The sequence below is a fragment of the Cetorhinus maximus genome, chromosome 35 (genome assembly GCF_964194155.1).
Source record: "Cetorhinus maximus chromosome 35, sCetMax3.hap1.1, whole genome shotgun sequence".
NCBI lineage: Eukaryota > Metazoa > Chordata > Chondrichthyes > Lamniformes > Cetorhinidae > Cetorhinus > Cetorhinus maximus.
In genome coordinates, this window is record NC_135913.1 from 4,746,612 (window position 1) to 4,756,154 (window position 9,543).

At 45.7% G+C, this 9,543-nt stretch overlaps 1 non-coding gene across 1 annotated transcript; it reads right to left on the bottom strand.

Annotated features, from left to right (window-relative positions):
* Positions 1-652: 652 nt before the first annotated feature.
* Positions 653-726, bottom strand: trnai-aau (transfer RNA isoleucine (anticodon AAU)). Its single transcript has one exon. It is a non-coding gene; the product is annotated as a tRNA-Ile (tRNA).
* Between the last annotated feature and the right edge of the window lie 8,817 nt (positions 727-9,543).

The window sequence follows — 9,543 nt, forward strand, 5'->3', positions numbered from 1 at the left end:
TCTGCTGCGTGTCGTCGTGACTGCTTAATCTGAGAGGGTCTGGCATGACGAAACTACCCACTTGAAAACATAGGCTTCTCAATTATTTGGATAATGCTCTGCTGACAAATGGAACGGCGATGAAGCAGACTTTGCGCGTTTCGGTATTTCATTCTCTTTCCGGACGTGATTGAAAGAAATCAAAAACAAATTCGGAGTACGTTGTGTAGCGTTTTAAAAAAATACAACAAGGAGTAGTAGTGGTTCTTTGACTTTGAACTTGCCAGCAGCAGAATTTGTGTGACGTTGTTTGCCAACCAGTTATGTATTTCGTCCTGTACTGGGCTGTTCATCGCTTTAGTGCAATCACTTTTTGGTGGGCTGGTGTGATTGCTTGAACTGACGTTTGCAAGCTCGCTCGAGTGAATTTGCATGCAACATTGCAGTGAACGACAAGCACGGGCCCAGTTGGCAGAAATTTCACTGCTCGGTCGCTCTGCAGTGGCAAATGTTCGATCTTTCCTGACGGTCAGCTTAGTGGCAGAAAGGTTTTTGTAAAAAATAGGCGAGATTTGTTTAATCACGATGCAGTAAGTCAAGCACCGCTGGTTTAACAAAGGTCCATGAACGGCTTGGGCGACGGGAATGAGCAGCTTGCTTCATGTAATCGTCGTGACCAGTACGGGGATCCAACCCGCGACCTTGGCGTTATTAGCACCACGCTCTAACCATCTGAGCTAAGCGGCCCAGGCGCTCCGCATCGCCCAGTGACCACATGTTGTTTTCAATACAGTCCAGTAATGAGTGGACAAAGCAGCATTCCACCTTTCTGGCTGATCCCTCAACAATTGGAATGTTGGGCCTCTCAATCAACGACTTTAGGCGTTCAGAGCCAGTTGGGAAAGCAGGAAATGACAGAAGAAATAACAGGCCGAGTGGCCTTGTGATTTGTCCTTCACGGTGGGTAGCGCTCGTTGTCATTTTGCCTTGAGTTTACACTCTGCTGCGTGTCGTCTTGACTGCTTAATCTGAGAGGGTCTGGCATGACGAAACTTCTCACTTGAAAACATAGGCTTCTCAATTACTTGGATAATGCTCTGTTGACAAATGGAACAGCGATGAAGCAGACTTTGCGTGTTTCGGTATTTAATTCTCTTTCCGGCCGCGATTGAAAGAAATCAAAAACACATTCGGAGTACGTTGTGTAGCTTTAAAAAAAAAATGAACTCGGAGTAGTAGAGGTTCTTTGACTTTGACCTTGCCAGCAGCAGAATTTGCGTGACTTCGTTGGCAAACCAGTTACGTATTTCGTCATGTACTGTTAATCGATTTAGTGCAATCATTTTTTGGTGGGCTGGTGTGATTGCTTGACTGTCGGTTGCAAGCATGCTCGAGTGAATTTGCCTGCATCATTGCGGCGAACGACAAGCACGGGCACAGTTGGCAGAAATTTAACTGCTCGGTTGCTGTACAGTGGCAAAGTTTCGATCTCGCCTAACAGTCAGTTTAGTGGCAGAAAAGTTTTTTTTTAAAAATAAGCTAGATTTGCAAAGTCACGATTCAGGAACTCAATCAGAGCTGATTTCGCGAAGGGATATCAAATTATTTGGGGAATGCAATGAGCAGTTTGCTTCAGGTAAACGTCGGACCCGTAGAAGTTAAAATACTAGAATTGCCTAATGCCATCGGAGCGAAGGAGAGGTAGGGGTAAAGCGAAGAACAGCATACCAAGATAATGTGGAAGTCACGCAGGACAGTTCTTGTAGTGACACCCGAAAGAATTAGATAGTGCTTACAGACAATCTATCATGGGGACACACAGCAGGGGAAGGACATATTAGACTCGCTGGAATGGCATTGGCAAGGCACGAACCGGGATGGAGATAAGTACTATTAGTGAATTTAATTTGAGCTCAGCACAACCCTGTGAAGTGCATAAGAGTGCGCATGGGGTATCAACCTAGGCCGAGGGGCGCTTGGGAACATTCACAAATCGTTTTTGCAGGACCTCCACCAGAAAGCAAAGGAACGTTTGACTGTTCAGTAATAATAGATCAATTTACTCGATGGGTTGAAACATCGCCGACGAGGAACTGCACGGCAGACATGGCCGCCAGAATACTTGCAGAGGAAGAGATACCGCGGTAGGAGATAAACTTGCAGATAGATTCTGACCAAGGAAGCCGCCTTACGGACAACCTCACTGTTAGAGGGTCAGGGCTGAGGGAGCCAGGCACGGTCAGAGGGTCAGGACTGAAGGAGAGCTGAAGTGTCAGGGCTGAGGGTTCGCTGTACTGTCGGAGGGTCAGGACTGAGGCAGCATTGCACTGTCAGATGTTCAGGATGAGAGCGCTGCGCTGTCAGAGAGTCAGGACTGAGTGAACGCTTCACTCAGAGGCTAGGGCTGAGGTAACACTGCCGTGTCATGAGGGAGCGCAGCGTTTTTAAGTGGTCAGGACACGGGGAGCGCTGCACTGTCAGATGGTCAATAATGATCGAGCGCTACACTGTCAAAGATACAGGACGGAAGGAGCGCTGGACTGTGAGTTAGCTAGGACTGAGTAGAGCTGGGCCGTCAGTGGGCCAAGAAAATTTGAGCTCTGCACTGTCAGAGGGTCAGGACTGAGGCAGCGCGACAATGTCAGAGGGTCACGGCTGCAGTAGAGCTGCACTGTCAGAGGGCAAGGACTGGAGGAGCACTGCACTTTCAGAGGGTCGGGCCTGAGGGAGGGCAGCAACGTCAGTGGGTCAGACCTGAGGGAGTGTTGAACTGTCAGAGGGTCAGGACTGAGGGAGCGTTGCATTGACAGGGGGTCAGGGCTGAGGGAACGTTGCACTGTCACAGGTTCAGGACTTACTGAACTTACTGCACTATCAGCGGGTCAAGACCGCGAAGTACTTCACTGACAGAGGTGTAAGATTGAGGGAGGCGGTGGCGGTGACCTCATGCTCATATTGCGGCCATTGCTGCAGTTCGACAAAGAGCAACGGTCTGTTCGTGGGTTGGGCAAGTGGTGACTCTGGAACAACAGATGGACAGGAGCTCCTGAGGAGAATTATAGTGCCCCCTAGCGGACACGGGGAAACAGCAACAGGCGCAGTCTCGCTTCCCAAACCCCATTTCATATGTTGAAGGCACTGACATTCTCTTCAAATATAAACTTCAGCTTCTCACATCAGCAGCAACATGAACCACTCACTCTGCAGAGTAGATTCACTCGCCCTCTCCACTCTATATTCCACGTTTCACATCAACTGTGCTGTCAGGTTTTTCTCACACCTTTATATATAAAACTGAAAAAAAATGATCATATGTCAAAGCTAATATCTGTTTTGGTGTAAGGCAGCATCAAATTTTCAATTGCACTTCGACCCTCTGATATTGTGATGCTTTTGCAAGATCTAGTTTCAGAGTAAAACCCACAAAGGCTTTGAACCTTGCTTGTGTTATTCTTCGAATGTTGAAGACAGTGACATTGCCATTATAACGCAGCAGAACATTTCAACTTTGGAACATATGAGCATAAGAAATAGGAGGAGGAGCAGGCCATTCCCCTCCTCGGGCTTGCTCTGCCATTCAATAAAATCATGCATGATCTGAGTGGGTCCTTAACTCCACATTCTACCTATCCCCGAAAACTTCTGTCTCCCCTGTTAGTCAAGAATCTGTTTCGTTCTGCCTTAAAAAAAAATGTTTATTGACCCTGCGTCCACTGCTCCCTGGAGGTAGAAGTTACTAAGATTCACGACCAAATGGGAGAGAGAAAATAACCTCGCTCCGTCTCAAATGGGAGAACTTAAAAAAAAAGCAGTGTCCCCTATTTCTGGATTCTCCCACAAGACAAACATCCTTGCAGCATCCAGCGCGTCAATTCACCTCAATAGTTATACGTGTTAATAAGGTCACCTGTCATTCTTCTGGATTCCAACTGATACAGGCACAACCTATCCAACGCTCTTGAAAAGGTCCCCACCCCAGAAACAAATCATGCCTACCCCCCAAAAAAATGGAAACACACCCCACCAAACAAACCTTCCTGCTCCCCTCCACTACCCACCTTTATAGTCTATGTGCCCTTGCAAAGTTTATGCCCCAAAAAATTGTGCCAACTGCCCCCAAAAATTCAGGCTCCCAAAAAATATTAGGCCGTCTCCATACCCAGCAAAAAATTGTGTCACACCCAACCGGGAAAAAATGCACTCCCAAGGCTCCTCCAATATGTTCCCTGTGCTGCTAATCTCTCTCCACCCACAACCCCTGAACCCTGAAATATTGTACCCGATTCCTGTTTGATGCTCCGTGGACAGCCCCCATAGAATTTCGCGCACACAGTGCAATCAGACCTCCTGTGCTGACCGACTCACAACTGATATTCCCTTCCCAATCTTCGCATCTCAGAAACTATCTATCTGCCCGTTTCCCTCTATTGCTCCCTGTTATTCTGTGTAAGTTCACTCTGACACCATCAGGCCTCTACTTACAAATTTTGATTCCCGCATTGTGTAAACATCCCCATACCCAATGTAAACCCCACCCCTCTGAATCGCCCGCCCACCCCCCCCCCCCCCCCCACCCCCCACCCCCCCCACCGTAATGCCCTTCCCTCGGAAAACCCAAAACCTGTGTAAACACCATCACTTTGATCAGCCCCCTCTGTAAACACCCTGCCTCTGAACATCCCCCTCTTTAAAACCCCTCCCTCTGAAAGGCCCCATCAGTGTAAACTCCACTCCCCGGTCAGTCCTCGAATTTTCTTCATATTCCATCTATGAATTCACTGACTCTAAGCTGCTGTGATTTAACCTGACCCTAACTACGCACACTTTTGTACAGATCCCTATCTAGTCCCCCCTTTAAAACTACGATTACTATTCCTTATAAATTCCAACCCATCCCGACCACCAGCGCCCCTCCCCTTTCCCCACCCCACACACACACACCTCACGACCACCTCGCTGCTAGATACTCTCTGTACTTCATCTTGAATCCAGTTACGCACACAAGTCTTAAAGACAAAAAGACATGATTGGGCAAAGATGTATGGCAGGACATGTTGTACAGAATAGAAAGAACAGCAAAGAATGACCAACAAGTTGATAGGGAAGGAAAATTAGAGTCCGGGCAAAGCTGGTTACATATATACTGATGTATATTCATAGTTAATATAAATAATTAAGCAAGGAACGATTTAACAATTTGAACGTTGATCCTATAGAAAGTAAACCTGCAGAATTAATAATGGAACATAAAGAGATGGGAGATTAATTGAACAGTTAATTTGCATTGTTTTTCCCATCAACGGATGGAAGTGACATCCCAGAAATAGCTATAATCCTGCAATTGGAAGGTAGTGAGTAACTCAGGAAAATTTGCATTCACCAGGGAAATAATAGTTAGTAAATTGTTACAGCTGTGGCCTGATAACTGCCAGGGTCCTGATGAACTTCGTACTCGGGCCTTAAAATAAGTGGGTAGTGCGGTAATTGATGCATTGGTTTTGATTTACAAAATTCCTGTGTTCGAGAAATGCCCCATTAGAATAGAAAATCCTAAGTATTGCTCATTCATTCAAAAAGGGGCTGAGGCAGATAACGGGGACTACAGGCCAGTTAGCTCACAATCTGTCATGGTGAAAATGTTGCAAGCTTTTACTAAATATAGTATGGCTCTGCATTTATAAGATTACAATTAAATAAGGCAAAGTCAAAATAATGTTGTGGACGGGAAATAATTTTTAACCAACTGAGTGGAGTTTTTTGAAAAATCAGATTTGCTGTGAGGGTGGATGTACTGTACTTAAGCTTCCAGAAGGCATTTGATAAATTCGCACTTCAAAGGTTATTGCAGAAAATAAAACAGACTCATGATGTGTGTGTGTGTGCGCGGTTGTTGGATAGGAGTAACATATTGGTATGGATAGAAAATTGGTCAGTTAAGAGGAAAAAGAGCGTAGCCATTAATGCGCCGTTTTCTGGTTGGCGGGATGTAACAAATGTTGTGCCACAGGTGTCAGTGCTGGGGCCTGAGCTTTTTACAATTATGCCAATTACTTGGATGAAGGAACTGAGGGCATGCTAGCTAAATTTGCTGATGATACAAAAATAGATATGAATGAAAGTTTTGGAGAGGACATAAAGGGGCTACAGAGATTAGGTGAATGGGCCAAGACCTGGCAAATGGAGCATAATATGGGAAAATGCAGAATTGTTTACTTTGGCAGGAAGTTCTTAAAAAGAAGCATGTAATATAATATTCATATGTATGTTCAAACATAAATCCCCGCCTCGAGAAACTGTTTTCCCTTCTTGTGAACAGCATGGCCCTTTCCAAAAATAATGAGGAAAAACGTGAGGTGGCTAAATATGTAGGAAGATTCGAAAAAAGGAATATTATTTAAATTGAGATAGAGTGCAATATGCTAGATACACAGTGGCCCGAAAGCCCTAACACACGCGGGATAAAACGTTATTCCAGTACATCAAGTTACTCGGAAGGGAAATGGAAATCTGTCCTCTATTCTATGGTGAGGGTGGACAAAATTCAGGAAGTGTTGATACAGATAGAGTTTCCCTCATATTGTCACTTAGTAACACCACACCCCCAGCGCCCTGTGTTAAAGACTGTATCTCCACTGATGTCACTCAAAAATTTCCTTCCCCAGCACACTGTGTTACTGATTGTATTTCTGCTGCTGTTAACCAACTCCCTCACAATCTTACATGGTGACCCCTCACCTTCAAGCATCGAGTGTTACTGATTGTTTCTCGAGTGACGTTGCACGAGCTCCAACACACTGTTACTCGCTTTAAGACCCTCTTCCCGCTCTAAACTTTACTCAAAATATCAACAGCATACATAAATTTTGATGAGGTTTCACCAAATGTGTCCCACCTTCATTAGACCACTAAGCGATAGTACTGACTCACTATTATACCGGTTCCTTTGCATCACTGTGAGCCGGAGTCCGTCTCGCTGGACAATCCATTGGCAGTTAATTCCTGCACAATTTCTGAGTGACTGACCAAAATCGCTCTCACCCTCTGCAGCAAAGATGTTTCTGGGGACTCTTACTTTATACTTTTTTCTTCTCTATGACCCTAGATAAGGGAAAGCCTGCTTTTTATCCTTTAATGGCATTTTAATTGCATCACTGTTCATCTGCGTTTTTTCCAGGTGTCTCGTGCTCAGGTCTGCTTTTAAGTTCACACTTGAGGTACCATAGTAAGTTTGGCTCCACTATGCTATCTCTAACATCGTTATCGATCTCCAAAGCTGGGGGAAGGAAGCATATTTGTTGTCTGCTCATTAGGCTACTGATGTTAAGGCAGTTCCTTCTAGCCTTTGTTCAAACATGGACAACGGAGCTGAATTCCAGAGGTGAGATATGAGTTACTGTCATCGACACTAAGGCAACAATTGGCGGATTGTGGCATAAATGTTTTCTAGCAAAACTGCAGTCAAGGGGAACCAGGAAGAAAAATGTCCGCTAGTTGGAGTCATACCGAGCACAAAGGAAGATGTTTATGGTTGTTGACGGTCAATCATCTGAATTCCACGGCATCACTGCAGTGTAGGGCAGGGGAGTGTCCTAGGCTCAGCTATCTTCAATTGCTTCATCAATGATCTTCCTTCCAACATAAAGTCAGGAGTGGGCATGTTCGCTGATGATTGCAAAACATTCAGCATCATTCGCGACTCCTCAGTTTCTGAAGCAGTCCTTGACACAATGCAGCGAGAACTTGTCTATATCCAGGCAGGGGCTGAAAAATGGCAAGAAGCATTTGCACCTTAGAAGTGCTAGGCAATGACAACCTCCAACAAGAGAGAATCTAACCATCCACCCTTGATATTCAATGGCATTGACATCGCTGAATCCCCCACTATGAACATCCTTGGGGGTTACAATTGACCAGAAATTGAATGAGACAAGCTCTATGAACACTATGGCTACAAGAGCAGGTCACAGGCTTGGAATCCTGCGGCGAGTAACTCTTCTCCTGAATCCCCAAAGCCTGCTCACCATATGTAATGAACAAGTCAGGAGTGTGATGGAATACCCTCCACGTGCCTGGATGAGTACAGCTCTAACAACACCCCAGAAGCTTAACACTATCCAGGACAAAGCAGCACACTTGATTGGCACCCCATCCAAAAGCATTCACTCCTTCCTCCACAGACGCACAGCGGCAGCATAGCATGCCATCTACCAGAAGCGGTGCAGAAACTCACCAAGCCTCCTTAGACTGCATCTTCCAAACTAACGAACACTACCATCCAGAAGGAAAAGAACAGCCGACACATGGGAACACCATCACCTGGATGTTCTTCTCCAAGCTACCCACCATCCTTACTTGGAAGTGCATCACCGTTCCTTCACTTTCACTAGCACAAAGTCCTTGGACTCCCTCCCGAACAGCAGAGTGGGTGCACATAAACCACCCAGACTGCAGCCGTTCAAGAAGGAAGCTCACCGCCACTTTCTGAAGGGAAATTTAGGGTTAGAAATAAATGCCAGCCTAGCCAGAGATGCCCCCGTCCCATGCATGAACTACAACAAAAAAAACTGTCGCTCAGTAAGCCCTCTCTCCCCAAACGCTATGTCACTGATTGTATCTCTACCAGTGCAAATCCACCTCCATCACACTGTCACTGAGTAACACCTCCCACCCCCCGCCCTCTGTTACTGAAGATATCTCTGCTGATAATGCGACGGAGCTATGTTGTCATTCAGTAACCTTTCTCCCCTTCTAGACCACCTGGTACTGATTGAAACTCGACTGATTTTAATCAAGCTCCCAGACCCCGCATCTCAGTGACCCTTTATCCACCGTCCTGTTTCACATACTTTATCGGTACTGTTATTCCAGCTCCATCATACTATCAATTTTTAACATCTCAACCCTCAGCACTCTGTGTTACAGATTGTATTTCTATATTTAATGCAGATCCTTGGCACTGTCATCAAGTAATCCGTCTCCGAACTGGACTCAGTGTTACCCAATATATCTCTAATGATGTTAATCCACACTCCTCGCATTCTCATTCTGCAACCTTTCTCCCCCGTTGCCCTTTGTTACTGAATGCATCTGAACAGATGTGAAACCAGATCCTTCACACTGTCACTCAATAAACCCTCTCTCCCAACACTACGTGACACTGGCTGTATCTCTACTGACGTTACTACAGTTCCATCAATTAGTCACTCAGTCACCTCTCTCCCAGATCCCTCACACTTAATCAGTAACCTCTCTCAGCCAGCACACTGTTCAACTGATTGTATCTCTACTGATGTTGATCCAGATCTCTCACACTGCCACTCAGAAACGCCTTTCCCACTCCACTCCCAGACCATATGGTGCTAACTGTATCTGTACATATGTTAATACATCTTCCTCACGCTGTCACTCAGTAACCTATTTATCCCCGCCATATGGTGTTGCTGATTGTACCTGTACTAAAGACAATCTATGTTGCTTATTGCATCTCTACTGATGACAATCTGGCTCGCTCGCACTGTAGTTGTGTAACCCCTTTCTCCACTGGACCCCCTGGTACTGACTGAT